Below are 16,991 nucleotides of genomic sequence, written 5' to 3'. Positions count from 1 at the left end.
CTATATGAATATTAGAAAATAAAAATTAAAAAAAGGAATAAACTAAACTAAATTAAAATTAAAAAAAAAAGAAATTAAAAAAATAGAAATGCAAAAGGAAAGCACAGGTTTATGTATCATAAAGTTCAGGTTAGAAGGTTATTATGGAATTTGATGTACTGGACATCTCACTGTGTCAGTAAATAGGTTAAAAATTATCTATATAATAATAAAAAATTATCTATATATAAAAAATAATGAGCCAGAATCGTGGGAACAAATTAATAATAAAAATTGTCCTATGAAGTAGTGGTGGTTGTTCTCTTGTTTTCTTTTTTTTTTTTTTTTCCCTTGTTTGTTTTCTGGGGGAGGGGCCTGGCACGTTGGTTTTCAGTCAATGATTTTCTCTGAGTTAAGTCCTCTTGCCTCCCTTCAAGGTGATGGGCTCTGAGGAAACTGGTTTTTTCAGGCTTTTGTTCTCTGGGGGGTTTTATATTTGTTCACTTTTGTTTTTCTCTCTTGCCTTGACAGCTTTTGATGGTTTTTGTAGGTTTAGAGGAAAGCAAACTGCACCCTGACCTCCCTCTCAGAGAGAAGCCTCAGTCTGGCTGCAGAGCCCAAATAAATCCCCCCTTAGCCACTGGCAGAGTAGGTTCCCAGTTGCGGTCCCTGGGGACTCAGGATTTTTTGCTTGTACCCAAAATCACAGCAGTGGCAGCTGTTTGGGCAGCTCTAGACTGCCAGAGAAGTTCCAAGCAGCGATCGCACACTGAGATTTTCTCGCTGGCCCGGGCTGGTCCAAGAGCACTGGGCTGGCGCTTGTGTGCACCTCTCTTAGGGCAGGGCGTGGGGCACGACTCGGACTCTGATGGCACAGCAGGACACTCTCGTCGGGACTGCAAAAAGGCTGTGCTGGTGAGGCTCCCAGCCCCTCACGGTGGCCGGGCGCCCTGCGCTCTCAGTCGTGCTGGTGGTTCATGGACCAAGACCTTATTTCTCTGCCATACTCTCTCTGGCTCTGCACCAGGGGTGGCTGTCCTGGGTCTGGGGACTTAAGCCCTTCACCCTAACACCCCAATTCCCGCAATATCCCCCTGGTGATCCTTTGCTCTATTTGAGTGCTTTCTACCAGACTCCGAGTTAATGCCGGTACTTAGACGCAGGGCACTCGAGTATTGGGATATTACTTTCCAATGGGTCGCCTCTGGTGGCTCCCTCCCCCTTTTGTTTATCTTCCGATAATAGTCCGCTGTTCCCACTCCGCTTTACCTGCCCACTGGCGTCTTGTGCTCTGGTAGAGATCCAGACGTGTATAATTCTGATCTCAGGCTGATTTCGTGGGTGATCAGAGTTCTTTGGAAGTTAATCATCTCACTTTAGGGTACAGGTTGAAAGGGCGCCTCCTCCTACTTCCTCACCATCTTGTCTCCCGGAACTCAAAATTTTTAACCAACATATATATATTTCTCTCATAGGGAAGGAATTAATACATTACATATATAATATTTTATGTTACATAAAGTATTGTATGTTATAAATAAATCTGATTACAACATATTCCTTGTTGCTAATTTTTGTTTTGTTTTGTTTTACTTTTCTGCTGCTAAATTATTAATGAAAACTCATCTTTTTATACATGGTCAAAGTATATAAAATGTTTTAAATGGCTTACTAATGAAATAAATGTCTATGGCATAAAAATATTGCTGCATACTTATGTTTTATCTTTTAACATCATCAATAAATATATGTATTAATTTTATTGGGGGTGGCTTACAATTATGTTGGCTCCTGATATTTTTAAAAACTTCTTATGGAAGTGATCATACATATAGAAAGGTGAGTTGACTGAACTCATCTTAAGTATACCATGGATGAAATTTGATACATGTTTGAACCTATGTGGCTACCACTCAGATGAAAATACAGATTTTTTTCCAAACAATTTCCTCATATTCTTTTATAGTCCCTCACTCCCCACATGCAACATATAGTTTAATATCTATCTCTAAAGTATGTTTTGCCTGTTTTTTTGTTTCTTTGTTTGTTTGTTTTTTTTGGCCTGGATTTCACATAAATAATAGAGCATTTTATCTTCTGTGCGCTCAAAATGGAACTTACCACACTCCTACCTTAATCTCTTTGTTTCTACCAACTCCTTGGATCATTTACCACCAGCTACACTGGCCTCACTTCTGGAACACACTTGGTATGCTCTAACCCAGTGTGTTTCTGCTAGCTGTTCTTTCTGATCATTCCCTATTCCTTATACCAATCTCTTAATACTTTCAGGCTCTTATCTAAATGTTTTCTGCTTTATAAAACCTTTATGGTCTCTCACTAAATATTGTTTTGTTTTTATTCTTCTTATTCTTTCTCCCATCTCACACCAAACTAATTTATCTGATTTTTGTTTGTTTTTTCTTCATTAGGATGTAGATTAAATGAAAGCAGAGATTTAATGATCATATTCAATAGATAATGAATCAAGGTGTATTTTAAATGAAATTATTATGATTTTTATATTGGGGTTCAGATGTCTTCCTTTCTGCTCTAGCCTTTCCTCTCCCGCAAAAAGGGGTTGGTTGGTTTCAGAGTCCAGTATTGTGTGCTGGCCTGGGTGATCTACTAAACGTTATGTTGTGGTTGTGGAAATGTATTGCTGGTCTGGGAGGAGGCAGACAAGCATCAAAAGGAGAAAAGACTTCGTGGGCTGCTTATATTAATCTTAGAAGCCTTAGCACCCTCCCACCTCAAGTAGTGTGATTAATTTAATTCTAACAGATCTCTGGTCATTTATTCCCTACTAGGTATGATTTTAAGCAATTGGTCTGCATCCTTCAATTATACGCAGAATGCCAGATTCATTGTCTCTTTCAGGTTGGACCAAAATTATATAATTAACTAGTCTTTAAATTAGAAGATTAGGAATTCCAAGAAAGCTACAAGTCTGAGAAACTCCATGGGCTATGTGCCTATTTTTCTGTATCTAATTGTCTTCTTATTTATCTTCCTACTTAATTAGGGAAAATCCTATGATACAGATGGTATCATTGGAGGAACTAAAATGTTGCTGTCATCCTGCAGTTTATTTTATTTTCAAACCCATATATCAAATTTCTTTGAAGTAGCTTATAAAAGACAAATTGCTTAAGGAAGTGTGATAATCTTTTAGTTCTCTGCTGCCCTTGACTCCTTTATTAATAAATGAGAGTCAATGACTCTATAATTAGGTCTCATTTGCCATCCCTGTTTCTGATCATAACTTTATTTTACCATCCATATGCACTAGCAAAGTCTGATCTATTTTGGTATTACACCTCTTCACAGTCTCTTCACATAAGCAAGATCACCACTTCATTTACTCCATATTAGAACTCCACTGAAGAATAGCAGTGTGGGGACAGTAGGACTAATCAAGACTAGGTAGTTTCTATTTATTAGACACAGTTATTAATTGCTATTTATCAACAGAGCAATGAAATACTTAATTTAGTAAGTGGAGAGATGGGGCCTGTATAGTCCTTCAATCATTCCATTTTATTTTTTAATGCTTCAGCCTGAGCAGGAACAAAAGGATACAGGAATTTTATATTATTATATTGTATTGCATTACCTAAATTTTTGTTGAAACCGCACTACAAACTCTCATTCTATTTACTGCCCTCTCATAGGAAACTAGAGTGAACATCATTTTATGGTTGTTGAGGCACTTATTTCCAAGCAGTAAACTTAGACTTCTCCACTTGAAACTTTCATAAACAAAGTCCCAGTTATAGGATATTCAGAAGAATACATTCTCTTTTATGTACATAATATATAATAGCTCAGTATAGGTGTTAGAGCTAAGCACTTATGGATATAATGCATGTTATATCTCTATATATGTTGTATAATTTCCTCACAACCCTATTAACATCATAAATTATCATCAAATCCTCATATTTTGGAATAAAAAGTCATTGTTTTTCAAAAATATCTTGAAAAATATACAACATAATGGCAGCTAAACAGTTTTTTATACTTATACTTACAGATACTTTTCATACATAGAGATTAAAAAGGAAATTAAAGGAAGCATGATAGACACAGAAGATGAGGGGAGTTGCGTTAGCTAAGACCGCACACAATAGAATACTGAAAGTCACTGAATTAAAAAAAAAAAAGTCTTAGACTGAAGAGAAGCTGAGATGAACGGGGAGAGAAAAAAATAAAACAAGAGATTGTTGATTTAATGCAGATCGGGGTCACTGGGCCTACTTCTCTGCTAAATGTGCCACATTCAAGGAATGACCATTGTAATCCCACCACCAGATGCAAGAATTAGACACTTATGTTATACTTAAACCTCCCCTTGTCTCCTGATAGAAGAGTAAACCACTTCTCAGAAAAAAAGATTGCTGATAGCATTTGAAAAAGTTCATCAGAAAAAAAATTGCATCTATACCAGACATTATAAACAAATTCTGATTTTCTGTTTTCAGTTATTTGACACAGTCTTTTTGGGTTTTCCCCAAAGGACCATTGGATTATATAATTCTTATTCTCAAAAGGATTAAGTGGTTCAAATTTTCTGCAGTATTTTCTTATTGATCTCGTTTGTGAGGTATTGTGGAGTCATTCAAGTCTTTATTTCAAGTCAATGTGTTCTCCATTTCCTAATATCAATTCCACATATTTCTACATTCAAATCCCAAAGATACAACACATAAATCTGAAGGTAGATCCCTACTCAGGAGTTTTTCTTTAAACAGGATGTCTTTCTTCTGGGCACCTGGGTGGCTCAGTGTATTAAATGTCTGCTTTCAATTCAGGTCATGATCCCAGGGTCCTGGGATCCAGTCCTGGAGTAGACTCCCTGCTCAGTGGAAAGTCTGCTTCTCCCTCTACCCTCCCCTCCTGCTTATGATCTCTCTGTCTAAAATAAAAAATAAATACATAATTTTTAAAACCTTAAAAAATAATGTATTTCATGTTTCACAATCATTTGCCTTTGTAAATCATATCATGTTTGTCCTTCAAGTTTCAACACACATGCATCTTTCTTATGTTTCTTTCTTCATTCTGTAGACAGCAAGTCCTGCACATGTATGAAGAAATAAAATTAATTTAAAAACTTAAAATAAATAAATAAATTTACAGAAGATGTGTGGCATCTAACTCTGTTCCATATAAAAAATTAATATTGTGGGGGCGCGTGGGTGGCTCAGTGGATTATGCTGCTGCCTTCGGCTCAGGTCATGATCTCAGGGTCCTGGGATCGAGTCCCGCATCGGGCTCTCTGCTTGGCAGGGAGCCTGCTTCCTCCTCTCTCTCTCTCTCTCTGCCTGCCTCTTTGCCTACTTGTGATCTCTCTCTGTCAAATGAATAAATAAAATCTTAAAAAAAAAACTAATATTGTGGACCTTAAGATCAGAAAAATATGATTTCACAATCTTGATCTATCACTAACTCTTGTGTCATCAGGCAAGTTAATTAACTTCTCTGAGATTGTTTTATCCTCCTGCCCACCTCAGAGAGTTGTTGTAAGTTAGAATGTATTAATTTTTATGAATTCCTCATTAAAGTGTCATTCAATGTATGTTCATTAGATCTGAATTACCTTTTTTGCACGTCTTATCACACTTTTTTTAGACTTTCAGTAAGTTCCACTGTTACTCTCCTGCAATTTATTTTTTAATATTCTGTCTTCCTTACTAGATTGTTGGTTCTTAATTGGTAAAGTGTATGTTTAATTTTTATAGAATGAGTAAAAAATAGATGTTTGCATACAGGTGGAAACCATAAGATTCCCATAAGTGACTGAAAACATGAATAGGGTAGATTCACAGGAGTCTTGCAAAGGTCTATAACTAGCATATATTTTATTGCTCTAAATACTGTCTTTATTTTCTTTGCATCATTGCAGTTATTATTTAATTTAACATTTATAATCCCTTGTATTAAATATAAGAAATATATGACATAGTTTTACAGATAGTATAAAAATATAAATTGCAGGTCAATATGGAAAATTGCCTCTCTATTTGGAGGACTTCTAAGTAACAACACTTCTAGTATGTAGCTTTTGAAGGACATCTAGTTCCAGCTTACTGAACTTTGAAATAGAGTACTAAATATATACAATCCTCCTTGACTTACCTTCTAGATGTTTCTAGAGAGACATGAAACTACTTACTAAGCAACTGAAAACATTTACATTTCTAGAGAAATTCTAGAAAACCTAGAAATATGTTTTGCTAAGTCATCTGTGATTTCAACTTTCAATCCCTCCAGGTTATCCAGTCCCTGGTCTTTAATTATAGTAATGTATGTTATTACCTGTTTTTTTCTCCTAAGGCCTCATATAAAATTAGTTATTTTGAAAATGTGAATCTTATTAATGTTTGAGAACAAAATAAAATGCAGTTTCTTTCTAGATTAGTAGTATACCCCTCCACTTGTCACCCTGTATCTCTTAACTCATTTATATATTAATAACTCCATTTGCAATCTCCTTTTAATATTATTTTCATAATTTCAAAATATTTCACTACTTACTCCATAACATTAAGTGACAAAGAGGCAGTTGGTTTTCTGATTCAAAAATAAAATGAATAGAGATAAATACTCATTGAGATTTGGGTTTTATTACCTCCAAACATTTAAAATTTTACTAATTATTTCCAAACTGATTATTCAAGTAATTTCATTTGTGGAGTCATTTAAGATTCCTACACTGTAGATTTCAACACAATTTAAATTTCTTTTCTTTTTCTTATTTGAACACTTGATATTTGTGGTTACTCTCTTCAGATTCTGGTACTGCTTATCTTGTCATTATCTCCAAGTATTTTGTGTTTCATTAATTTTTCCTCCATGGATAATTAGACTCCACTAAATTTTCAAACTTCTCATTTTCTTTGGTTCACATTTATGATCAATGTCTCTGTTTATCCTCATTTAATATTTTTTTTCTAAATTCCAAATGCTACCAAATGCCTGTACCTTAATGTTGTTTTGATATTACTTCTGCATCTAATATTTATCATGTCCAGTTCTGAACCATCATTTTCCTATGAATCTACTGCTCATTTAATATTGACCTCAGCTTCTAAGTAATCCTTTATTTTGTTAATGATGTTCTCTACCTAAGAGTTATATAGAATAGAAACAATAACCTAGAAGGAAAATGTCTGTGCTTTCAAAAATACCATCCAATTGTATGCAAGAAAATTTCATAGGATTTTTTATTTTTACTAACGATGCAAACAGAAAGAATATTTTCTTTCATTACGTTGTCAAAATCATTTGTTACTTTTTTGGGGGGGTGTTGTTGCTGTTTTTAACTTTTATAAACATAAAGGTGACCGAATGGCTCAGTTGATTTTTTTAAATATATTTTTTTTATTTTTTTTAAACATATAATATATTTTTATCCCCAGGGGTACAGGTCTGTGAATCGCCAGGTTTACACACTTCACAGCACTCACCATAGCACATACCCTCCCCAATGTCCATAACCCCACCCCCCTTCTCCCACCCCACTCCCCCCAGCAACCCTCAGTTTGTTTTGTGAGATTAAGAGTCACTTATGGTTTGTCTCCCTCCCAATCCCATCAGTTGATTTTTAAGTGGCTGACTCCTGATTTTGGCTCATGGTCTCAGGGTCCAGGGATTGAGCCCCATGCAAGGCTCCTTGCACACTGGGGAAGTCTGCTTGAGATTCAATCTCTCCGTCTCCTTCTACCCCTGCCCCCACTTATGCTCTCTTTTTCTCTTTATAAAATAAATATAACAAATCTTAAAAAAGAAAAACTTTTGTGAACCTATTTGTGAGAAAAGATTTCTCATTCTTACACTATATTAGTATTTTGTTTTTACTGATATGGGTAGATTTCTGATATATTTACTGGCCGTTCAGATATCCTTGTCAATAAATTGCCTTAAAAGTCATTAATGTATCTCTTGTAAAAGCAAAATAATAGGGGTGCCTGGGTGGCTCAGTGGTTTAAAGCCTCTGCCTTTGGCTCAGGTCATGATTCCAGTGTCCTGGGATAAAGCACTGTGTTAAGTTCTCTGCTAGTGGGGAGTCTGCTTCCCCACCTCTCTCTCTTCCTGACACTCTGCCTACTTGTGATCTCTCTCCCTGTCAAATAAATAAATAAAATACTTTTTTAGAAAAGCAAAATAATAGTATATTTTCATGTTGTGACATATATATTTCAATTTTCACAAAATTTTGTGTTGCATTGGGCCCTCTTTCTACAATGATTTATAATGCTATTTAATATTTATCAAATTTCCATATATGAAAATACCTATTTGAAATCATTATTAAAATTAATTTATTACAGTATTACCTGGCTTTTATTTCTATGGCTTGAAAACAATTCTTGATGTCATTGAAGATGTCATCAAGTGTTTATTTTATTTAACCTAAGATTTATTAAGAAATGCTTAAGTTTTATCTTCTATCACAAACTGCTTAAATCTAATCATTTTATTAAAAAAAAAGAAAAAAATTTTAAATTTTGTGGTTAAGGCACATATTTTGGAGAATCTGTTATTCATAAGTCAAAGCAAATTTGAAGTTATTTGAATTATTTTCATTTCCTGATAATCCTGAGAATTTATTTTTGTATTAATGACCATAAATCTTAAATATAAATTAGCTGATACTAGTATATTATACCCAACGATGCCAAACCCAACTATATTACAAGTGGCAAGTTAGAAAAAAATTACATGTCCACATTCATTGCACCATTTAATATTATTCAGCCTACAAAATCTTGCTATTCTATTTTACAGAGTGGTACATTATTAGTTTGGTTTGTTTGTTTTGATTTAATTTTTATTTATTTTTAAATTTTATTTTCAGTGCTCCAGAATTCATTGTTTATGTACCACACCCAGTGCTCTATGCAATATGCACCCTCCAACATAACCACCACCATTCTCACCCAACCTCTCAAATTTCATTTCCCTGATTTTTAGTTAAATTGAGATCTCTTCAATGATATGTAAAAATTTCTTAAACATTTTAGATTCCATTCTTTTGTTTTTTTTTATTTTTAGCATAACAGTATTCATTATTTTTGCACCACACCCAGTGCTCCATGTAATCCGTGCCCTCTATAATACCCACCACCTGGTACCCCTACCTACAACCCCCTGCCCCTTCAAAACCCTCAGATTGTTTTTCAGAGTCCATAGTCTCTCATGGTTCACCTCCCCTTCCAATTTCCCCAAACTCCCTTCTCTTCTCTTTCTCCCCATGTCCTCCATGCTATTTGTTATGCTCCACAAATAAGTAAAACCATATGATAATTGAATCTCTCTGCTTGAGATTTCACTCAGCATAATCTCTTCCTGTCCATGCTGCTACAAAAGTTGGGTGTTTTAAGGGTGTAGATTATCTTCTCTCAGTCTATATCATTGTGTTAATTTTGACCATGATCCCTTTTACTAGATTAATTTTTATAATTTTAGTGTAATTAAGTACCATTTCCTTAATCATTTGTTGAAGAAATCTGTCCATTCCTTAAAAGAAATAGATTATTTTATATTATGTTCAAATAATTCTATAATATAACATTCTTTACTGAATTGCTTTAATCAACAGCAGTCAGTTTTCTGTATATGTGTAAATAAGACTAAATTTAATTTTCTCTGAGTACTAAGCAATTTTTCACTGCACAAGGTAATAGTAATTTTATCCTACATTTTCTCCTTTATCAGATTTTAAGATTCTATATACTGTAAGTTGGGTTTTGAGATCCCTAATGAGACAATTATTTCTTTGTATATTGTTATGATTTAACACTAAGTAGTATTATCTGTAAAATAAATTATTAAAAATGTATATTATAAAATTTGTCTATGAAAGACCCACAGCAAATATCATCCTCAATGGGAAAAGTTTGCAGCCTTCCCGTTGATATCAGGAACACGACAAGGATGCCCACTCTCACCACTCTTGTTCAACATAGTATTAGAAGTCCTAGCAAAAGCCATCAGACAACAAAAAGAAATTAAAAGTATCCAAAATGCGAAGGAAGAAGTCAAATTCTCTCTCTTCGCAGATGACATAGTTCTTTGTAAGGAAAAACTAGAAGACCCCAACCCCAAGCTATTAGAACTGATACAACAATTAGTAACATGGCAGGATACAAAGTCAATGTACTGAAATCAGTGGCTTTTTTAACCCTAACAATGAAAATACAGAAAGGGGAATTAGAGAATCGATTCCATTTACTATAGTACCAAGAACCATAAGATACCTGGGTATAAACCTAACCAGAGGAAAGGACCTGTACTCGAGGAACTACAGAACACTCATGAAAGAAATTGAAGAAGACACAAAAATATGGAAGACCATTCTATGCTCACGGATCAGAAGAGTAAACACTGTTAAAATGTCTATACTGCCTACAGCAATCTATAATTTTAATGCCATTCCAATCAAAATTCCACCAGTATTCTTCAAAGAGCTGGAGCAAAGAATCCTAAAATTTGTATGGAATCAAAAGAGACCCCGAATTGCTAAGGAAATGTTGAAAAACAAAACCAAAACAGGGGGCATCACGTTACCTCATTTCAAACTTTACTACAAAGCTGTGATCACCAAGACAGCATGGTACTGGCATAAAAACAGACACATAGACCAGTGGAACAGAGTAGAGAGCCCAGATATGGACCCTCAACTCTGTGGTCAAACCATCTTCGACAAACCAGGAAAAAATATGCAGTGGAAAAAAGACAGTCTCTTCAATAAATGGTGCTGGGAAAACTGGACAGCTATATGTAGAAGAATGAAACTCGACAATTCTCTTACACCATACACAAAGATAAACCCGAAATGGATAAAAGATGTCAACATAAGACAGGAATCCATCAGAATCCTAGAGGAGAACGTAGGTAGTATTCTCTTCAATATAAGCCACAGCAACTTCTTTCAAGATATGTCTCCAAAGGCAAAGGAAACAAAAGTGAAAATAAACTTTTGTGACTTCATCAAAATCAAATGCTTCTGCACAGCAAAGGAAACAGTCAAGAAAACAAAGAGGCAGCATCACCTTGATCCCAAAACCAGACAAGGATCCCATCAAAAAAGAGAGCTATAGACCAATATCCTTGATGAACACAGATGTGAAAATTCTCAGCAAAATACTAGCCAATAGGATTCGACAGTACATTAAAAGGATTATTCACCACGACCAAGTGGGATTTATTCCACAGCTGCAAGATTGGTTCAACATCCGCAAATCAGTCAATGTGATACAACACATCAATAAAAGAAAGAACAAGAACCATATGATACTCTCAATAGATGCTGAAAAAGCATTTGACAAAGTACAGCATCCCTTCCTGATCAAACTCTTCAAAGTGTAGGGATAGAGGGCACATACTTCAATATCACCAAAGCCATCTATGAAAAACCCACGGTAAATATCATTCTCAATGGAGAAAAACTGAAAGCTTTTCCGCTAAGGCCAGGAACACGGCAGGGATGTCCATTATAACCACTGCTATTCAACATAGTACTAGAAGTCCTAGCCTCAGCAATCAGACAACAAAAGGAAATTAAAGGCATCCAAATCGGCAAAGAAGAAGTCAAACTATCACTCTTCGCAGAGGATATGATACTATATGTGGAAAACCCAAAAGACCCCACTCCAAAACTGCTAGAACTTATACAGGAATTCAGTAAAGTGTCAGTATATAAAATCAATGCACAGAAATCTGTTGCATTTCTCTATACCAACAAGACAGAAGAAAGATAAATTAAGGAGTCCATCCCATTTACAATTGCAACCCAAAATATAAGATACCTAGGAATAAACCTAACCAAAGAGGCACAGAATCTATACTCAGAAAACTATAAAGTACTCATGAAAGAAATTGAGGAAAACACAAAGAAATGGAAAAATGTTCCATGCTCCTGGATTGGAAGAATAAATATTGTGAAAATGTATATGTTACCTAAAGCAATCTACACATTCAATGCAATTCTTATCAAAGTACCATCCATCTTTTTCACAGAAATGGAACAAATAACTCTAAAATTTATATGGAACCAGAAAAGACCTCGAATAGCCAAAGGGATATTGAAAAAGAAAGCCAAAGTTGGTGGCATCACAATTCTGGACTTCGAGCTCTATTATAAAGCTGTCATCATCTAAACAGCATGGTACTGGCACAAAAACAGACACATAGATCAATGGAACAGAATAGAGAGCCCAGAAATGGACCCTCAACTCTATGGTCAACTAATCTTCGACAAAGCAGGAAAGAATGTCCAATGGACAAAAGACAGCCTCTTCAATAAATGGTGTTGGGAAAATTGGACAGCCACATGCAGAAAAGTGAAATTGGACCACTTCCTTACACCACATACGAAAATAGATTCAAAATGGATGAAGGACCTCAATGTGAGAAAGGAATCCATCAAAATCCTTGAGGAAAACACAGGCAGCAACCTCTTCGACCTCAGCCGCAGCAACATCTTCCTAGGAACATCGCCAAAGGCAAGGGAAGCAAGGGCAAAAATGAACTATTGGGATTTCATCAAGATCAAAATCTTTTGCACAGCGAAGGAAACAGGTAACAAAATCAAAAGACAACTGACAGAATGGGAGAAGATATTTGCAAACGACATATCAGATAAAGGACTAGTGTCCAAAATCTATAAAGAACTTAGCAAACTCAACACCCAAAGAACAAATAATCCAATCAAGAAATGGGCAGAGGACATGAACAGACATTTCTGCAAAGAAGACATCCAGATGGCCAACAGACACATGAAAAAGTGCTCCATATCACTCGGCATCAGGGAAATACAAATCAAAACCACAGTGAAATATCACCTCACACCAGTCAGAATGGCTAAAATCAACAAGTCAGGAAATGACAGATGCTGGCGAGGATGTGGAGAAAGGGGAACCCTCCTACACTGTTGGTGGGAATGCAAGCTGGTGCAACCACTCTGGAAAACAGCATGGAGGATCCTCAAAATGTTGAAAATAGAACTGCCCTATGACCCAGCAATTGCACTATTGGGTATTTGCCCTAAAGATACAAACATAGTGATCCAAAGGGGCACATGCACCCGAATGTTTATAGCAGCAATGTCCACAATAGCCAAAGTATGGAAAGAATATAGATGTCCGTCTACAGATGATTGGATCAAAAAGATGTGGTATATATACACAATGGAATACTATGCAGCCATCAAAAGAAATGAAATCTTGCCATTTGCGACAACATGGATGGAACTAGAGCGTATCATGCTTAGCGAAATAAGTCAAGCAGAGAAAGACAACTATCATATGATCTCCCTGTTATGAGGAAGCGGTGATGCAACATGGGGGCTTAAGTAGGTAGGAGAAGAATCAATGAAACAAGATGGGATTGGGAGGGAGACAAACCATAAGTAACTCTTAATCTCACAAAACAAACTGAGGGTTGCTGGGGGTAGCGGGGTTGGGAGTAGGGGGGTGGGGTTATGGACATTGGGTGAGTGCTGTGAAGTGTGTAAACCTGGCGATTCACAGACCTGTAACCCTGGGAATAAAAATATATGTTTATAAAAAAGAAAAGATTTTAAAAAAAAGAAAAAGAAAAGAAAACAAAGAGGCAATCCACGGAATGGCAGAAGATATTTGCAAATGACAGTACAGACAAAAGTTTGATATCCAGGATCTATAAAGAACTTCCCAAATTCAACACACACAAAACAGATAATCATGTCAAAAAAATGGGCAGAAGACATGAAGAGACACTTCTCCAATAAAGACATACAAATGGCTATCAGACACATGAAAAAACGTTCATTATCACTAGCCATCAGGGAGATTCAAATTAAAACCACATTGAAATATCACCTTACACCAGGTAGAATGGCCAACACTAGCAAGACAGGATACAACATGTGTTGGAGGGGAAGTGGAGAAAGTGGAACCCTCTTACACTGTTGGTGGGAATGCAAGTTGGTGCAGCCACTTTGGAGAACAGTATCAAGATTCCTCAAGAAATTAAAAATAGAACTTCCCTATGACCCTGCAATTGCACTACTGGGTATTTACCCCAAAGATACAGATGTAGTGAAAAGAAGGGCCATCTGTACCCCAATGTTTATAGTAGCAATGACCATGGTCGCCAAACTGGAAAGAACCAAGATGCCCTTCAACGGACGAATGGATAAGGAAGATGTGGTCCATATACACTATGCGATATTATGTCTCCATCAGAAAGGATGAATACCCAATTTTTGTAGCAACATAGACGGGACTGGAAGAGATTATGCTGAGTGAAATAAGTCAAGTAGAGAAAGTCATTTATCATATGGTTTCACTTATTTCTGGAGCATAACAATAACATGGAGGACATAGGGAGATGGAGAGGAAAAGGGAGTTGAGGGAAATTGGAAAGGGAGGTGATCCATGAGAGACTATGGACTCTGAAAAACAATCTGACACTTTCTCAGGGGTGGGGAGTGGGAGGTTGGGGGAGCCAGTTGGTGGGTATTAAGAAGGGCATGGTGTACTGGGTGTGGTGCCAAACAATGAATTCTCTTACGGTGGAAAAAATATATATATATATGTATTTTTATATGTATATAAAATATATACATACATTTTATATATGTATATATTATATATGTATATATATATGTATATATATATATATATGTTAGTATTGACATTGTTATAAAATTGTGATGCCATCCTTGAACACAGAATACCTATTTCTTCTAATCATTTTGCTTGTCCTCTATTTTATCCAGATACTTTTTGTATTGTATGTTACATTGAAATATGTGTTTTAAACTTACTTTTTACTGAAAACAGTGGTTTATTTTCCCTAAATCACCATTGCTGTTTTAGAGGAAATGCTAAGTAATTTTATAGGCTGATCTTGATGAACTATCTTTCAAGGTTAGTAAAGGGATCTGTTGAGGTTGGTTTTTCTGGTTAGATAATTATTTCTTTGAAAAACGGGAAGGGTTTTTTGCTCTATCTGGATCTTAAATCTAATATTTCTTTTTATTTTGGTCATATAACAAATATGTTCCTGGATACCCATCAGCCATTTAGCCCATTTCCCACCCACTTCCTTCCAAGAACCCTCAATTTCTTCTCTACAGTTAGAAGTCTCTTATAGGTTATTTCCCTCTCTCTCTCACCCCCTGGCCCGCATATGTTCAGAGGTTTTCTTTCTTAAATTTTACGTCTAAGTGAAATAATATGGCTTTTGTCTTTCCCTGACTTATTTAACTTAGCCTAATACACTCTAGCTCAATACACGTCATTGAAAATGACAAGATTTCATTTTTTGATGGCTGAGTGAAGGAATGCTCCATTTTTTAAAATTTTTTTATTTTTTTATAAACATATAATTTTATCCCCAGGGGTACAGGTCTGTGAATCACCTGGTTTACACACTTCACAGCACTCACCAAAGCACATACCCTCCCCAATGTCCATAATCCCACCTCCTTCTCCCAAACCCCCTCCCCCCAGCAACCCTCAGTTTGTTTTGTGAGATTAAGAGTTACTTATGGTTTGTCTCCCTCCCAATCCCATCTTGTTTCATTTATTCTTCTCCTACCCACTTAAGCCCCCATGTTGCATCACCACTTCCTCATATCAGGGAGATCATATGATAGTTGTCTTTCTATGCTTGACTTATTTCGCTAAGCATGATACGCTCTAGTTCCATCCATGTTGTCGCAAATGGCAAGTAATGCTCCATTTTGTATGCATACCATATTGTCTTTACCCATCCATCACTCAGTGTACATTTTTTTCCCATAATTTGACTGTTGTTGACCGTGTTGCTGTAACATTGAGGTGCATGTATCCCTTCAAATTAGTAGTTTTGTATTCTTTGGTCAAATACCTAGAAGTGCAATTGATGGATCAAAATGCAGTTGTATTTTCAAATTTTGAACAACTTCCATACTGTTTTCCAGAGTGCCTGCAGCAGTTTGCATTCCCACCAATAGTATACGAGAGTTCTTCTTTCTCTACATTCTTGTGAACACCTGTTGTTTACTGTGTTAAATTTAGCCATTCTGACTGGCCTGAAGTGCTATCTCATTGCAGTTTTGATTTGTATTTTCCTGATGATGAATGTTGTTGAGCATCTTTTCATGTGTTTGTTAGCTATTTGGTTGTCCGTTTTTAAAAGATTTTATTTATTTATTTGGCAGACAGAGATCACAAGTAGGCAGAGAAGCAGGCAGAGAGAGAGGAAGGGGAAGCAGGCTCTCTGCTGAGCAGAGACCCCAATGTGGGACTCAATCCCAGGACCCTTGGATCATTACCTGAGCCTAAGGCAGAGGGTTTAACCCACTGACCCACCCAGGCACTGCTGGATGTCTTCTTTTGGAAAAAAAAAAATATCTACTCACATCTTCCACCCATTTTTAACTGACTTATCTGTTCTTGGGTGTTGAGTTTTATTTAATTTTATTTTTCAAATTAATGATTTTATTTATTTATGTGACAGAGAGAGACACAGGAAGAGAAGAAACACAAACACAGGAGTGGGAGAGGGAGAAGCAGGTTTCCTACTGAGAAGGAAAACAAATGTGGGGCTTAATCCCAGGACCCTGGGATTATGACCTGAGCCAAAGGCAGACAGTTAACAACTGAGCCACCCAGACCCCGCTGGGTGTTGAGTTTTACATATATTTTGGATATTAACCCTTTATCAGATATTTCATTTGTGAATATCATTTCCCGTTCTGCAGGTTGTCTTTTAGGTTTCCAGATTGTTCTCTTTGCTGTGCAGAAGATTTTTATTTTGGTAAAGACTCAAGAGTATATTTTACTTTTGTTTCCCTTGCTCAGGAGACCTATCTAGAAAGAAGTTGCTATGGAAGATGGCAAAGAGGTTTTTGCATGTTCTATCCTCTAGGATTTCGATGGACTCCTATCTCACGTTTACACCTTTCATCTTCTTAAAATTTATTTTCATGTATGGTGCAAGAAAGTAGTCTAGATTCATTCTTCTGCATTTGG

Source organism: Mustela erminea, chromosome 3 (genome assembly GCF_009829155.1).
Source record: "Mustela erminea isolate mMusErm1 chromosome 3, mMusErm1.Pri, whole genome shotgun sequence".
Taxonomy (NCBI): Eukaryota; Metazoa; Chordata; class Mammalia; order Carnivora; family Mustelidae; genus Mustela; species Mustela erminea.
This window is presented reverse-complemented; position numbering follows the sequence as displayed.